Here is an 18,102-nt window from a genome sequence, read left to right as displayed (position 1 = left end):
AAAATCACTCATGTAAGTGCAGGAACACTCAGGTTTATCCAGCAGCCTGAACGTCTACTTAGCTTTTGGATCTTGTTTATCACCTGTTTTCCATCAGAACATGGGAGAGATGGTGTAGAGTGGGCCAGGATTGATATTCTCCATTCTATGTGCTCCAGAGGTATAGAAAATGGGATTCTCCAGTGCCTGCAGGCTCTAGGGTAGGGAGGTTGCTGAAAGTGCATAAGATGTGGGAAACATCATAGAGAATAGCATAGACAATAGAGGAACGAGGCATGATGCTGCCAGCTGGAAATTGGCTGGCAGATATGGACAAACATCTCAAGGGGCCACCAATACCCAGGGGCATTGCTAAAATACTCAGAAAGGAAAGTGCAGGTCTAATTGGCAATGCCACTCTTTCTATCCAAAACCCGTGTGGGACAGCTAGGTCAGAGTTATGGCCAATCAAGGAAGTAAATGCAACATAACCCAGGGCAGTGTACTTGTTAGTAATGTGTTTGGCTGCAAGTAATGCAAAGCCTACTTTTCAGTGGCCTTAACAAATAGAGATTTATTTTTCTCATATAATAAGATATCATCAGATGGGAAGTTGCTGCTGGCCTTGATTCTGTACTGTAACAATTCTGAAATTCTCTCAGCCTTTCCCCCATGGCTGCAAGATGGCTGTCTCAACCCCAGGCATCCAGTCTACATTTAAGGAAGGAAAAAGTCTGGGGGTGAGAAAGAATCAAAGTCTGTTACTTTTATCAAGAAAATAAAAGTGTTCTTAGAAGCTCCACAGCACACTTTTATCTCATTAGCCAAAATTGGATCACTTTGACATTGCAGCTGCAAGAGATGTAGGAAAGATTTTAGCTTCTTCAACCTTTATATTGGAGGAGTAGTTTTCCAATAGTATCTGACACTGGGAGTCATACTGAAGGAAGCACTGCCTTCTAAGTCCCTCATTCTGCACTCCTACCCCAAGCAGACCATGCAGGGGAGAGAAAGGTGAAGGGGAGCCCAGAATCTCACCCATGCAACAAGACACTGAGGCTTGCATTTAGCTTGTGCTGATGAGGAGATGGAGATGAGGAAGAGAAAGAGAAGAGTCCCAATTGCATATGTCTTTTAATGATGTATTAAAATGAACACAACAGAGTCTTAAAGATATAAAATGAGGGTCCTCTACTAATTGAAAGAAACACAAAAAGAAAAAGAATTGGATGAGAGGTTGTTAAGGGAATCTTCCACCAGCTGGAAAGGAGGCTTTGACTGAATACAGTTAGTAGCTCTTATTAGCAGAATAAAATCATTTTATTCCTGTGTACCTAACAAATTCAGACTCCTCACTAAACTAGTTACACAAAGTTAACTATTAATTTATTACAGGACCCCAGTGGGTAGATTCAGGCCTTCTTTAGCTAAACTTCTTTTGTTTTATGAAGTTCCAGTTGAAAGGAACCCTTAAGAAGACACATTTCATTAAAATACACACAACTCATTTTTGTGAGATCCTCAGATGGGTTGCTATGTAATCAAATACATGCTTGACAAAGTTGCATATGAATAGAGCCTGGCTCTATTTGGCAATAATATGTGATTTGCAAGTGACAGATTCATTATTATTGGCAGTTCTTCAGTTTCCTCAAACTAACTTTTGGGGATTTGTACCCCCTCCACATACACACATCTGACATACTATTTAACTGTGTAGTATTCTATCATTTCTGTCATCCTAACACATCTTTGCTTATACTTCCTCAAAGAAACAAATATACTCTTTCAAGCTTAAAATCAAACTCAGTAAATCATTTTCCAAAATCCGCTTTATTTAATTAAGGGAAGCCATTGGAGCTCTATGTCTGTCATAGTATTTTAGACATAAAAATTGGGAAATTTTAGATACTTCTAATACTGTTAAGGAGAAATAAACTGATTTGATCTAGTATGAGATTTCTGATATTCCACTCCACAAACATTTATAGAATTTCAACTATGTGCAGTCACAATTATATGCTGTGAACATACAAAGGAAAAAAATATTCCCAGTCCTTGAGAAACTGAAAATTCAGCTGTGGATTCATATACTAGTAGCAGCATAAGCTAATATCCATAACACATTGTAATAATTGCCATGACAAAACTATTTATAAAGGGCTAGGGAAACACAATTGAGGGAATAACTATACCTGTGTAAAACTTATCATTAATTTATGAAGGAAAAATTAATTAAATGAGTTAATCAAGGTCTGAAAGTCAGTTAAATTCTTCCCTGTTGTTTGAGAGAGCAGTGTGTCCTTCTAGGCATGAAAGGAAGAAAACCATTTCTCACCCAACTAAAGAAAAGATTCTCAACCTAAGTGCTGGCTGCCTCTGAAGAAACCTGCAGAGAAATTTTCTTATATTGCATCAGGTATAACAGAAGGAAACAGCTGGAAGCTGAGGGGCAAATATCAGCAGCTCCCATGTGATTAAAAAGAATTGCCAAATGCAGTTGGTATATTCCTCCTCCCAGCAGTATCTTTTTCTCTTGGTTATGTGCTAAATTTAAAAATAATAAATAGTAACAGTTATTACTTAGTGAGTGCCCACATATCACTTATGTTTAGTCTGGCACTGTAAAATGGAACTTACGTATATTATTTCTAAACTATATAGCAATTCCACTATAAAGTAGACACTACATTACCTCCATTTTACAGACAAGGAAACCATGAAATAGAGAGAAAATTATCCACAAGTGGAGGACTTAGGAGCTGAGTTCAGTTTTGTCTGACTTCAGTGCTTATGCCCTTCCCACTGTGCCATGGAAGAAAAGACAACACCATTATTGATGCCTCAGTTTCAGAGCAAGGGGAGGCCTTCCTCCGTGTGCCTCTTTTTAGCCCTCCTTTAAAAATATACATGCAATGGCCCCTCCCCTCTTGTAGTGTTGAATTCAGACCTCCTCAGCTCAGTGTAAAGTCAGTGTTAGGTTAAAAAACTGTTCTAGATTACCAATACTCTTCTTTCCATTGCTGCCAATTGACGTTTTTTTCCCCCTCAAGTCTGATTTAGGTTTTGCTAGTAAATATTGTTTCTGTCTCCACCCTCACTAGCAAACACAGCTGGTTTTGCCTGTCAGAGATTCAAAGAACCTTCTGCAAAAATTTAAACTATATGAAAACAATCAGAATGAAAAAAGGAAAGAATGTTTAAGTGAAAGATAACATCTCAAAATACAGGTTTGGCTTGGCTTGCATTTTTTGGAAGCCAATCAGAGTTGAGGAATTGATATTTTTATAGTCATTCGTGTCATGTGGTTCTCCTAATGATAAAGTCAACATTAAATTCCTGTGTTTTCCATTATCTTACAGCAAAGAAGCATGTCTTTAAGTCCTCACTTGGCTGACAATTGACCTCAGCCAGGTCCCTTTCTCTCTGCATGTGTGCAGTTTCTTCAAGTATATTATGAAAGGCTAGACTAGATGTTTCAGCTCTAGTTCTAACACTCCATTTTTACAGGTATAAATCATGGAAACACTATTTCTTAAGTGCAGTGATTCTATTTCCTCTAAATCTGTGTTTCTTCTAGATTTTACATACCCTTAGGGGCTTAAAACTTTATTTCAAAGGTGAATGGGGTTACAGGCTATACATGACATAAATGTGGGGAAGGATCAATGCAACTCAATAATATGGGGGATAAGGCAATTTTTAAAACACCTGTTATAAAGGTATACTTGACATACAACAAATTGTACATATTTCAAGCGCACAATTTCTTGTTTTGGCAAATATATACACCTGTGAAACCATCACAAAATAGTGAACATAAGTTGCCTCATGTCCCTTGGAATCACTCCATTCCCCTTCTCCACTCCCATCTCTACTGAACTGCTTTCTGTCACGATAGATCAGTTTGCATTTCCCAGAATTTTATGTAAATGAAATCACAGAATTTTTTTTCTTTTGCCTGTCTTTTTTTAACTTAACATAATTATTTTGAGGTCCAGCCATGTTGCTACATGTGTCAATAGATCATTCCGTTTTAACAGTGAAAGTATTCCATTATGTACGTGGATATACTTCCTCATATTCGTCTATTTATCTAATGGGCACTTGGGCTGTTTCTGGGGCTTGGTGTTTGCCACACTTAGGTCCAATTGATGTCAGCCTTCTCTAGCAGTCAAGCTGCTGGAAACATGGATTTGTCAATCCTGATAAAACTATCATGGCTGTAGAGCTAGAGATAGTGCCTCCAGGTTATAACATCACAGATTCCCACTATTCTTATCTGAGCTTCAGTAGCTTTTCTTGAATAATGCTTCTAAATATGGTATATTCCTAGAGTCCTGAAAGAGTTGTCTTTTGCAATCTTTTCCAGTTTATCACTGCTTTTTGGAGAGAGGATTTGCCAAGCTACTCACTATGTCATTCCCAGAATCCCCTGATTTTTATCTTGGTGTAATTTTTCTGACAAGTTACATGAAGAACAGGCTAGTCCCTACTTTTGAGAAAAGTTTCAGCTAATAAAGAAAATAGAATTTGTGCCCATGAAACTAAAATACAAGACAAAGACAAAGGCACCGTGTGAATAAGCAACCACTGAGTTCTTTAGGTGTTCAGAGGAAGGAAATATCATTCCCTCTGGAAAGGATTAGGAAAAGCATCCAAAGAGGGGAAAGCATTTGAATAAGCCTTAAAGGGTTGGTAGGATTTCAACAGATATTGAAAGACTGAGCAGAGCAGTTGCATAAGTAGTCTGCTGACCTGGGAGTTGTTTAATTCCTCTGTTTGTAAATTTTAAAAGTACTGTAGTACACGAATACATTTTATTATAAAAATATTTAAATAATACCGTTGGTAATGTTAAAGCATCTCTATTTCCTTTGCCTCCCTCATCCTTTTCCCTCAGTTCTATCTCATTTCTTTCCCCACCACTATTTATAAGCTTTTTCCTATGCATTAACATACATATATATGTAACAATGGATTCCTGAAAATTTGAATGGAGTGATTTCATCCCCAGTTAGATCAAGGGAAAAAAAAGGAATCTTTCTAGGGCTAGGTTTATGGTGACACAGACAAATATTTATAGAGAATATCACCAGCAGTAGCAAATAGTTTACTGTCTGAGTAAGCCTAAGCAAGTTACTCAGTAGCTAGGGACTTCAGTTTATTTATTAAGATAAGCTAGGCTATGCTAACCCCCATGATCCCAAAGGCTTAATGCAATAAGAGCTGGTTTCTCATTCACTTCCAATGTTTTCTGAAATGGAGGAGCCCTTCCCTTCCAGCTGCACAGACTGGGATGAAAGAGAGAGTAAAAGATTGTGCAAGACATTCCATGTCAGGCCTGGAAGTGATGTACATCATTTCGGCCTACATCCCATTGGACAGAATTCAGTACCAAGTATGTTCAAGGTGGGCTGGCAAGTCAGTCTTTCTGTGTGCCCAAGAAAAGTTTAAAATAGTTCAGTGAATTCATATCATTTTCTCTGCCACAAGTTTCCTTATCTGCGAGGTGTGTGGTCAACTAGATGATGATAACAGCCTTCCCAATTCTATTCTTTTATGAGTATTGCATTCAGTGAGAGAATCTGACCTCACTTTGGCATTCAAGTGGATTAAGTTTATTTTAACTTTAGTAATTTAAGATTTTTGTCTACCTGTCATTGTGTTGTACATCATATCAAGAGACTACTGAATATGAGAGTAACCTGGCTGCAACACGTGTCACCCCACGGAGCACCAGTGCTGATCTGGCTGATCTGGCTGACTAGATGAATGTCCTCTTTCTCCCTCACCACTCCATGTGTGTTCCACCTGAAGGTGTGCACTCAGTTGAGGAGAATGACCTTCCCCGATAGAGGAGGACCATTTTTCAGTCAAGCGTATGTGAATAGCTGAGCTCTGCTGCTGGAACCTCCAAACAAGCCCTCAAGGTCCATTTGTATAAGAAATGTAGGGTGGTCAAACTTTCAAGGCTCCAGACACATCCAACTGAGGTGCTGCATGGGCAGTCTGCCTTTAAAAAAAATGTTAGATTATCTGAGTCATTTTTTTCCTTGCAAAATTCTCCCAAACTTCAAAAAGTAGTGGGAAAATGTAGAAGCAGAAATAAAATCATTAGTTATCTTCTAGGTAATGTGATATAATTGAAGGAGTCAAGATTTCTGAATTTAAGTCCCAACTCTGCTGCTGATGATGGATGATTTTGGGCCAATCACTTACATCATTTAGCCTCTCTGGACCTACATTATTTTCATTTCCATTTGTTAATAATTATGACTAACTCACTGGGATGTTATGAGGATCAAATGACAGAGTACATGGGAAGCTGCTTTGGAAACTATAAAAACCTATACAATTTATTTATACAATTTATAAACAATAAACAAGAGAATACAAAAAGGCAAGCAAACAAGAAAGAGAAGAGGGGTAGAACCGCAGTATGCAGGAGAAACAGACCCTCAGAAGGGAATCGACGTTGGGTTTTGAGACCTCTGCAGCAATCCAAGATGGAAAACACGTAAAGCTGGAATTCTAGAGAGAAGGGGAAACTGGGGAGCAGGATGGAGACTGGGGGACGAGTGAGAAGAGGAAGGGATGAGGCACTGTGAGTAAAAGGAATAAGTTTAGAGAGTATTTTTTAAAATAATTTCTTTTATTTTAGATCAAATTTAGATTTATACAAAGGTTCCAAATATAGCACAGAGTCCTGGTCTACGCCTCATCCAACCTGCCCCATTGTTAACGCCTTATATAACTATAATATATTTGCCAAAAATATAACATGTAGAACACCAAACTGAAACAGTATCTCACAGAAATAACAATGTACTGATTTATACACACCACTAGCACTATAAGAAACTGACACTGGTACATTATTATTAACTAAATCCCAGACTTTTTTGGAAAACCTAAATTTTTGCTAGTTGTCAATTCAGTTTGCTGAGCTGAGCTGAGCTTAAACTGATCCCTGTCTCCATGTGTCCCTTAGTTAACTTCTGGCTTGCTGACTCAATTTCTAAAAACACCTTGGGAAGTAGAGTCATCACATTAGCCTTTCTTTGTCCTCAGGACAACATATATCTGTGTCCTGATGAATAGATATTCTGGGAATAACTCTTCAATCTTACTCTTCCTAGGGAAGTCCTTTGGAGGTAGCAAGGTAAGATGATTCAGCCAGCAGGGTCAGTAAAGATAGTGCTATTGTTTTGCTTTTCTTTAACTTAGTCATAACCCACCAGGCAAAGAGCAATTACTTTTAAAAATATAAGGCATATTGCATAAGGCCCTAGGGAGAGGAGGCATTCTGAGTTTTCCACCTTCTACGTAATTATTAGAGATAATGGAATATTACTCAGCCATAAAAAAGAATGAAATATTGCCATTTGCAGTGGTATGGATGTACCTAGAGAATATTATGCTTAGTGAAATAAGTTAGACAAAGAAAGACAAATACTATATGATATCACTTATATGTGGAATCTGAAAAATAATACAAATGAATATAATACATGCAAAACAGAAACAAACTCACAGATACAGAAAACAAATTTGTGGTTACCAAAGGGGAGAGGGAAGGTGGGAGGGACAAATTAGGGATATGGGATTAAAAGATACAAACTACTATATATAAAATAGATAAACAACAAGGATATACTGTATAGCACAGGGAATTATATCTATTATCTTGTGATAACCTATAATGGAACATAATCTGCAAAAATACTGAATCACTATGCTGTACACAATATGCTGAAACTTACACAGTATTGTAAATTAACTATGCTTCCATTGAAAAAGAGAAAGCTTAGTATAGCAGCCCTTCCCCAGACCACCCCAGGATAACCTGAGGGTCATTCTTAAAGTTTCATCTATTTGCAGTGATCTTCAAATGGAGATTTATAAGAAGTGTTTAGGTATGGAGCCACAGTGACTCTTAGCATTTAGTAGGTCTGGAGTGAGAGATGGGAAGCAGCTTAGGACAGTCTCACACAGTGAAGAATTGTCCTGCTTAGCCACCAAGCAAACACTGGTGAATACTGCCAAGGAAAAGCTACATCTTTGGGATATCCATAAGGTAGGTGCTAAGAATTCATTATCAGCTTTCCTAGGAATTAGCATCTCCTATTTAGGCTAGTTCTTCAGGAGAATACTAATTGTCAGAAATGCAATGCCATGTGGGTATACTTCCTTCTCCATCATGGAGGAAGAAAGGAGGCAAATTTCTGGGAACTGTAAAGCACAATAACATAAATAAGAATAGCCATAAATGCATACACACATTCCATGAATGGTTTTCTTTCTTTTGTGTGTGTCAGTACTATAGCAGAAATAATTATACCCTAGTGCTTGCCAAGTTTCTTAATGTAGTAACAGTTGCAAGTCATTCTCTTAAATTAATAGAATTCTGAGAACAAATATCACTAAATATCATGAAAATGATTCTCATTATTATACATATTTTCTCTCTGCATCTGTGTGTCTCAAAAAGGCGCTAAAAGCTTCACCAGGGACAGGAGTTCAGCACTTCAACACATGTGCTTTTAAAAATGTTGGAAAATTCACAAATTAATTTGCCATCTAAACTATATAATCAGATCATGATTTATTCTCCTAGAGTACAGCTAGTAGGTTGCTTTTTTCTTTCCTTTTTCAAAAGGGGCAAAAAGATTTCATGGTTCCAAGAAGAGTTTTGCCAATATGTAGAGCTTTTTATTTTTAATCAATTTTTAAAAATTGAAGTATAGTTGATTTACAATGTTGTGTTAATTTCTGCTATACAGCAAAGTGATAGAGCTTGCTTAAGGTAGAAATATCAGTCTTCCTTGGCTTAAGTTCATGGTACGGGGGTTATGGAACTGTGCAAAACTGGTCATTAAAAGTGTCATTAAAAAATCTATTCATTCCCTTTCCCATTACAGCCTTTGCAAATGCAGCCCTGCTTACAATTTCTAGAAAGCTAGCTACTTATTTTCTAGCCAGTATACCATTCAGAGAATTATGCTAGACTTGCTTCTTTCAACAAACACAAACTGATTATCTCAGTCAGTCCCTTTACCACTCAAACCTTAGCTAACTTCATTTTGGCTCTGATATTTACTAGCTTTGAAGGGGAGGGCTAGGGATGGTATCCCTTCTAACCCCATGAACACATGCTAACTGTGCTATAGGAGGTAGAGCCAATTAAGAATCTTCACAGAATTTCAACAAAAAGGAAAAAAATCATGCAACGAAATAGAAATTAGTCTTGGCTGAAATCTTTGCACATTCTCAGCATGATTTTATATGCAGTTAGTATGTTGATAAGTATTCCAAATACAAAGTAATTTAAGTTTTAATTCAGGATACTAAGTGTCACTGAAACAAAACCATTTCTTAGTTTAGCCTATGGATGCAGAACCAGTTCCTAGACCATTGACTTTTTACCAAAAGATAGATTTGATACCTACTTCTGACAAAGAATAACCACCTATACCAACCTCTGTTTTATTTACCAAGGATAAATAATTGAATTTAAAGACAGCCTTAAGAGATTCCATTTTCTGTCACAGGAAGTAGCAATTAGAAGTATCTATGATACACATGCAGAATGCCATGTATCCACTGTCAGAGACAATGGTTAAGTCACAAGGAGATAAAGCATTAGTATTATTTTAATATCTTACATGTGCTTATTGTTTTCTCTGCAGTATGATACTATATTGGAAATTTGGAATCAACAGCTTGGAATCAAGGGCTCTCCATGCTAAAAGGAAACTCAGAGACAAACTGGACAATTTCTTTTGCTTTATAGATATGGAAGTTGAGGTCCAGTGAGGTAAAGTGCTTTGCTCAAGACCGCCCAAAGTAATAGAAGACCTTCATCATAAAATTTCCTCTTTTACAAAATACCTTTCTATTTTTTCTGGGGAAAAAAAGTAAATTTAACAGGGAGCAGTTATAATGTTTATCGCTACCAAGATGTTCTCTGTTGCTGGATTTTGTTATACACCCTTAAGATAGTGTAGAGGATGAATTTCACTTACCTTATTCCTACTGTATGTGTTGCAACTGAGCCAACTTTGCTAGTTAGTCTTATATAAGAAACCATAAATGTTTTCATATTTTGATCAGACTCCAAGATCCTTTTTCTTATTAGAGGTTTATATATTCCAAAACATCATACAGAAGATTCAAGATACAAGTCAAAATAAGGCCTTCCCAATCTTATTTCCCTTTATATTTTTCTCCATTCACCATATATTATTTAAAAAATGATGATACGAATTATATAGTGTTGAATCAGAGAGAAACTGTTTTGCTCTAATCTGATCAGGTATCTTATCTAAGCATCTATAATCCATTGATTAGGTCACAAGCTTAAATATACAAAGTTCAAGGAATTACAGCAAATGTGTCTTCTCAGGTGATTAATGCTGCTTACAGATTAAAAGAGACCGCATTTGTTAAAACAGTGACTGGCAGCAAAAAATAAGTCTATTGTAGGAAAGTGTATATTTTAAGGGTATAGTTAAAACTCTTCATTGAGAAGATAGTGATTGCCTTGAGATGAATTCAGAGATAGGAACTCTTTCCACTGGCAGCCCAGTAGAATTTCATGACTTTTTTGACCTCAGCCATCAATATTATGGCTTCTAGCCATCCCGCCTATTTTGGTCTGAGTGCACAGGTGGCAAAATGACAAATAAAACAGTTGGGACACAGGTTAAAATGTCAGTGGCGGAATTTGAGCCACTATAACCTAGGGAGTTGAGTAATCATAACAGTACCACAGCATCTGTGAATTCAGACCCATGGCTCTATTCCAGACAGTGAAAATTCAACTTACTTTCGCAGAATGAGTTAGTTCTGACTTTCCCTCATGGATTTCCCACTTGAAATGGAGGCTCAGGTTCATCCACTTAATTCTGTTGTAATGACAGACAGAATCTGGGAGTCACACTTTCTGAGATCAGCTGACCTAGGAAAAGTTAGATAATCAATACTACTTTGGATTACAGCCATTTTCTCAAATTACCCTAAAGCAGTGAACATGTTATCTCAACAATTTGTTTCATTTTTTAACCTGCCTATAAATAATGTCTCTGAAGTGCATACTGAATAACTATAATGTCTTATAGATTAATGATTAGTTAACATAATTCTAGCACTACCAAGTTTCCTATACAAATTTGTCATTAAAATGGGTCTTACCATTGGATATCTTGTAAACATTGTTACTGTCCTACTATTTATAAAAATAAGTTTATTTATCTTCAGAGTTTTGTTTTACCAGTCTATAATAGGACACTTGACTTAGTTTCACAATTTAAAAAGGAAGTAATAATTGGTGCAGTCTTTAAAAAGCAGGAGTACATGTGTCCCATTTGCCTTGGGTTGTATCCTACCATACTGCCACAGGTCTCAGGGGAAATACTGCTAGAGAATGATGATTTTGAGTTGTTCCTTTGGGTTGCTTCTCACTGAAATGTTTTGAAATCTGAAATTCTACTTTGCCATTTTCACGAGTTATTTAAAGCATTCCTTCTGCACACTTGAGAATGATGAGGATTTAAGGGTGCCAAGAAGCAGCTTAAGCTGACTGTGAGTGAATTCTTGTTTTGGAGTCCTCTTATCTCCCTACCAATATCACACTCTCTTGAGGAATGCTAAGAAATCGTGTGGACTTCAGAGATTTTTCACATTGCCTTTTTATTTTCTTAAATATCCTGTTTGATTTAATTTTCTTCTCATTTTGGAAAGTAATATTTAAATAAAATTTCATGCTTCTGTATTCTTTGGAATCAATGAAAGATATTCTCTCCCTGTCTCTGTCTCTCTCTCTTTTCACTCCATCTTACTGGGATTAGCTGTGACAATACAGAAAAAAAGTAAGAGCACTAGCCAATAACCTGAAAGGCTGACATTCGTAATATAAATCAGAAAATATTTCTAGCTATGTGTATTTCTTCACCAAAATCTGTCCATTTGCACTGCCCCTCTGATGGTCGCTCCTAATGTTATCTCTTTACCTGTATACCTAAGAATTTTCAGATGGATCTCTTTCTATTTACATGGTATCTTTTGCTGTCTACCTTCTTTATCTAGTTAATAGCAGATGTTTACCTACATGCAAGGAATATTTCTCAGGTATGTTATGAAGCCCCTCACTGGGGTGGGAAAAGAATCCCTGACACCTTTCGTCCTGAATATCCAGTACTTTCTCTTCTTTTGAAATATATCACTGCATATGCATTTTAATTAAACCCAAACTGCATTCACAGAGGGGTTTATGTGTTACCAATTATTCCTAATGAGGTTTTTCCCTCTCCCTTTTGAATATTAAATCATCATCTGTCTTTCAACATGTGTGGAAAATGCAGTATAATTATTGTAAATAATATCTTTTCCTAAGCATGAATTTGGGATTTGGGCAGTTTTCGTTTCTTTTTCTTCCAGCAGCTCAAAACAAACAAACAAAAAAACACTTCAGTTGTCTCACTGTGGGTGTCTTCTAAAGTATAGGCACAAAAGAGATTGTGAAAATGACAATGTTGTGTTTGATATTTATTCGCTCGCACTGACCTCCATCAAAACCGCTAAGTTGGGAAGACAAAAGATGCTTTCCCAACTGCTGGTAACATGAAGTTCCTTTGTATTCTGACTCTTCTCTTTCTCTTACATCAACATCAACAAGAATTTTGTGGGTAAGACTAAAATGTCAGTCTTTCCGAGGAGCAAGCAAGTCCAGTTTATTCTTTGCTCTGTAATTAAAGCCTGTTTTTGTGAGAAAAGTAAACCAATACCCAGCAACCCAAGATAAACTGCCACGCTATTTTTAATCTACAGGAACCCTTTCAACAGTATGAACCCTTGGAGACTTGCTACAGTTTTTCATTCTTGAGCCAATAGAAGAAAGATTCACAGAAGACAATAGTGGGTAATAGTCTTACAGTATTAAAATGGGATGTCTTCTTTTAAATGCTTGTTTCTAAACAAACAACATTACAAAGGAGGAGGATGAAAGTGGAGGATTTGATACATGTTCTTCACCCATCCAAAATATGGATGCAGTCCTTCCTTCTATTTCCCTGAGGAAGAGCCTAACCAACTCCAACGTCTGACTTTGTCACAGACTTGAGAATAAAAAAAAAAAAAAAAAAGAAGATCCAAGACAGAAAGGGAGAAGATCTTAAAATTGGTTGTTAGACATTACTTCTCCTCAAATTCCACCATAAGGGGTCTCCTAGAGCCAGCTTCCCCCTTAGCTTTCAGATGACAGCCACATTCTACTTCTAGGCCACCCTCATCCTCAGAAATATACTGTGCTCAGCTAACTCTTTCCTGAGTCCCAGGCTCCTCTTCTCATGTTTGGTTGCAAGCTTATCTCTCTAGAAAAGAGAAAAATCTTAACCCCACAATAATTTCATCAATTCAGGAAAGCAACTCTTTCAATTTTTAATACCAGTTAGGGATTCCTCCATTCAATCCCCTTCTTCTATTATTTGATATTTATATAATCTAAAGGTACCTTAAAAGGATTTCCTAAACTAAAATGCAGCCTCTCCCCAAAGATATGTAGAGCCAATCCTATGAAATTTTTAAATAGTAAGATTTTGAACAGGTGAGTCTTTTCTCCTTAGCTCCTGAGTCCAAAAAGGGTCTTCTCACTACAAACTACTTTGTCCTGGTTATGGAAAATGTATACTATGTGAGCATTTGTAAAGGATTTCTCAGGGAAAACATCACCCTCACTCCTGAGACTTTAATGTGTCAACCCTCTATTCCAGTGCTGTCCAAGAGGACTACAATGGAAGCCACAAATGTGACCCACATATGAAATTAAAAATTTTTCTCCTGAGCACTATAAAAAAAAGGAAAGAGGTGAAATTAATCTTAGTAATATATTTCATTCAACCTAATATATCCCCAATATTATCATTTAACACATGCTCAATATTAAAATATCACTGTTATTTTTCTCTCTTTCTTTTTCATAAGGAGGCTCTGAAATTCAGTGTGCATTGTACATTTACAGCACATCTCATTTCAAATTAGCTACATTTCAAATGCACAATAGCCATACAAAACTAGAGGCTACTGTACTGGACAGCACAGCTCTACACCTTCACTGTCAGGTGAGTCCTTTATCTAGACTGAGAGAGTGAATACACAGATAGACAATGGCCAAATCATGTATGACATAAGCTCTGACCCAAATAAGAAGCCCAGGAAGTCAACCCACAACGTCTGCAGCAACTGGCCCAGAATAATAAGGACTTGGTCAAGGACTGCCAAGTTTGCTTTCCCTCTCCGACCCCATCCCTACATCTCAGGATCAACCAAAGAAAGTCAAATATGCTCCCCAATCAACCACATAAGATACCCACTTCTCGTTAGCTGCCTCCAGTTTTGCATACCAACAAACTCCAATCAGAGCATACCTGAAACCTCCTTTTTCACTAGAAGCTTTCCCACTCCCTTGCCTGCCATTGAGTCATTGTCAAACACAAATGGTGGCAGCTGACTGCTTCAGAGAGTTCTGAATTAATAGCCTCTGTTTGTTATCATTTGGGTGGTCTTAGGTTATTTCTAAGACTTGAGCTTCACTTTTGATTATGTAGAAATTCTCCCTTACATTTGAAAATCCAAATATGTGAACTCAGTGAGGAAGGGGAGGAGGGTGGTACAGGGAAGATGCCTTTGACCCAAAGCAACATGAAGTAGAGCAGCTATATTTTGCTGAAAACACACACATTGTGGTGTTTTGTTGTTGTTGTTGTTGTTGAAGATATTACTTTCAGGTAGTGGCAGACAAATGTTCCACCAAGATTTAGGCATAATGTGGTATAATGCTGGTAGAGAGTTGAGAAAAGGGTGCTTCCTCATCTCTGCTTAAAAGAGATGTACTTTCAAATATGGAGAGGAAAACAGTTCTTGATATTCCTGGATTTTTCACAGTCCATTTTCCACTCTGTAGCCTGTGCCTGTAGAGACACATTTTAAAACCTCTCTGATAATACAGGATGGTGGCTGAGGATTTTAGGAGCAGGCAAGATGTCTGCCCAAAATGTGGGATTAGCACTTCATTTCTGGCTGAAGCTAAAGTAGGGAGAAAGCCCAAAGGAAAATCATATTACTTCTGTGGCTGCACAAACAGTGGAATAATATATATAAACGGTACTAAGACAATCTAGAAAATGTTTGCAAGCCCAGCAATATAAATGCTGTTTTTAAGACTTGAATTAAAGAAATATTTAATCAAGGGAAACAGATAATGCCTTTTTTTTTCAGAGTTAAGTGAAAACTGGATCCATCTCTTGTTAAAGAAATTTAAGAAATTTTTTTCCAAATAGTGCCTCTCTCCTTAGAATTCTGACCCATTAAAATGGGTTTAAGGACAGACCTGAGATCCGGAGAGAAGATGGCAGAAGAGTAGGACGTGGAGATCACCTTCCTCCCCACAGATACATCAGAAATACATCTACACGTGGAACTGCTCCTATACATCTACACGTGGAACACCCACTGAAAGCTGGCAGAAGACCTCAGACCTCCCGAAAGGCAAGAAACACCCCCACGTACCTGGGTAGGGCAAAAGAAAAAAGAATAAACAGAGACAAAAGAATAGGGACGGGACCTGCACCAGTGGGAGGGAGCTGTGAAGGAGGAAAGGTTCCCCCACACTAGAAGTCCCTTCGCAGGCGGAGATTCCGGGTGGCGGACGCGGGGAGCTTCGGAGCTGCGGGGGGGAGCTTCGGAGCTGCGGAGGAGAGCGCAGCCACAGGGGTGCGGAGGGCAAAGCGGAGAGATTCGCGCAGAGGATCGGGGCCGACCAGCACTCACCAGCCCGAGAGGCTTGTCTGCTCACCCGCCCGGAAGGGCAGGGGCTGGGAGCTGAGGCTCGGACTTCGGTCGGAAGCTGGGGTTGGCGGCGTGAACACAGCCTGAAGGGGCTAGTGCACCACGGCTAGCCGGGAGGGAGTCCGGGAGAAGTCTGGAGCTGCTGAAGAGGCAGGAGACGTTTTCTTCCCTCTTTGCTTCCTGGGGCGCGAGGAGAGGGGTTTAAGCGCGCCGCTTAAAGGAGCTCCAGAGACGGGCGCGGAGGTGCCGAAGAGACAAGAGACTCTTTCTTGCCTCTTTTGTTTCCTGGTGCAAGAGGAGAGGGGATTAAGTGCGCCGCGTAAAGGAGCTCCAGAAACGGGCGCGAGCCACGGCTGTCGGCGCGGACACCAGAGACAGGCGTGGGACGCTAGGGCCGCTGCTGCCGCCACTAAGAACCCTGTGTGCGAGCACAGGTCACTCTCCACACCTCCCCTCCCGGGAGCCTGTGCAGCCCGCCACTGCCAGGGTCCCGGGATCCAGGCACAGCTTCCCCGGGAGAACGCGCGGCATGCCTCGGGCTGGTGCAGCGTCACGCTGGCCTCTGCCGCCGCAGGCTCGCCCCGCATCCGTGCCCCTCCCTCCCCCCGGCCTGAGTGAGCCAGAGCCCCCGAATAAGCGGCTCCTTTAACCCCGTGCTGTCTGAGCGAAGAGCAGACGCCCTCGGACGACCTACGCGCAGAGGCAGGGCCAAGTCCAAAGCTGAACCCCAGGAGCTGTGCGAACAAAGAGGAGAGGGGGAGGTCTCTCCCAGCAGCCTCAGAAGCAGCAGATTAAAGCTCCACAATCAGCTTGAAGTGCCCTGCATCTGTACTTTATTTTATCCTACTTTATTTTATCTTCTTTCTTTCTTCCTTTCTTTCTTCCTTTCTTCCTTCCCTCCTTCCTTCCTTCCTCCCTCCCTTCCTTCCTCACTTCCTCTCTTCCTTCCTTCCTTCTTCCTCCCTTCCTCCCTTGCTTCCTTTCTTGCTTCCTTCCTTCCTTCCTTCATTTCTTCCTTTTTTCCTTCCTTCCTTGCTTTCTTTCTTTCCTTTCTATTTTTTCTCCCTTTTATTCTGAGCCGTGTGGATTAAAGGCTCTTGGTGCTCCAGCCAGGTGTCAGGGCTGTGTCTCTTAGGTGGGAGAACCAACTTCAGGACACTGGTCCACAAGAGACCTCCCAGGCCCACGTAATATCAAACGGCGAAAATCTCGCAGAGATCTCATCTCAACACCAAGACCCAGCTTCACTCAACGACCAGCAACCTACAGTGCTGGACACCCTATGCCCAACAAATAGCAAGACAGGACTACAGCCCCATCCATCAGCCGAGAGGCTGCCTAAAATCGTAATAAGGCTACCGACATCCCAAAACACACCACCAGACGTGGACCTGCCCACCAGAAAGACAAGATCCAGCCTCATCCACCAGAACACAGGCACTAGTCCCGCCATCCAGGAAACCTACTCAACCCACTGAACCAACCTTAGCCAATGGGGACAGACAACAAAAACAACAGGAACTATGAACATACAGCCTGCAAAAGGGAGATCCCAAACACAGTAAGCAAAATGAAAAGACAGAAAAACACACAGGTCTACCTGAAAAAGAATTCAGAATAATGATAGTAAAGATGATTCAAAATCTTGGAAATAGAATAGACAAATTGCAAGAAACAGTTAACAAGGACCTAGAAGAAATAAAGAGGAAGCAAGCAACGATGAGCAACACAATAAATGAAATGAAAAATACTCTAGATGGGCTCAGTAGCAGAATAACTGAGGCAGAAGGACGGATAAGTGACCTGGAAGATAAAATAGTGGAAATAACTACTGCAGAGCAGAATAAAGAAAAAAGAATGAAAAGAACTGAGGACAGTCTCAGAGACCTCTGGGACAACATTAAACGCACCAACATTCAAATTATAGGGGTCCCAGAAGAAGAAGAGAAAAAGAAAGGGACTGAGAAAATATTTGAAGAGATTATAGTTGAAAACGTCCCTAATATGGGAAAGGAAATAGTCAATAAAGTCCAGGAAGCACAGAGGGTCCCATATAGGATAAATCCAAGGAGAAACATGCCAAGACACATATTAATCAAACTATCAAAAATTAAATACAAAGAAAACATATTAAAAGCAGCAAGGGAAAAACAACAAATAACACACAAGGGAATCCCCATAAGGTTAACATCGGATCTTTCAGCAGAAACTCTGCAAGCCAGAAGGGAGTGGCAGGACACATTTAAAGTGATGAAGGAGAAAAACCTACAACCAAGA

The 18,102-nt window shown here is 39.3% G+C and overlaps 1 long non-coding RNA gene across 4 annotated transcripts in view; it reads right to left on the bottom strand.

Annotated features, from left to right (window-relative positions):
* Positions 1–6,450: 6,450 nt before the first annotated feature.
* The window catches only part of LOC114486929 (uncharacterized), a 201,899-nt gene continuing 190,247 nt past the window's right edge, over positions 6,451–18,102 (bottom strand). For 2 of the 4 annotated variants that reach the window (XR_008618242.1, XR_008618241.1), the window contains exons 5-7: positions 15,808–16,110; positions 10,811–10,942; positions 6,451–6,584 (exon numbers count right to left, since the gene is read on the bottom strand). This is a non-coding gene — a long non-coding RNA (uncharacterized lncRNA). The remainder of the gene's footprint in view (positions 6,585–10,810; positions 10,943–15,807; positions 16,111–18,102) is intronic. The other 2 variants (XR_008618244.1, XR_008618243.1) reach the window with 2 other exon arrangements.

This window comes from Physeter macrocephalus, chromosome 9 (genome assembly GCF_002837175.3).
Source record: "Physeter macrocephalus isolate SW-GA chromosome 9, ASM283717v5, whole genome shotgun sequence".
Lineage (NCBI taxonomy): Eukaryota > Metazoa > Chordata > Mammalia > Artiodactyla > Physeteridae > Physeter > Physeter macrocephalus.
The sequence above is the reverse complement of the archived record's forward strand: the minus strand, read 5'-3'. Positions and strand labels throughout refer to the sequence as shown.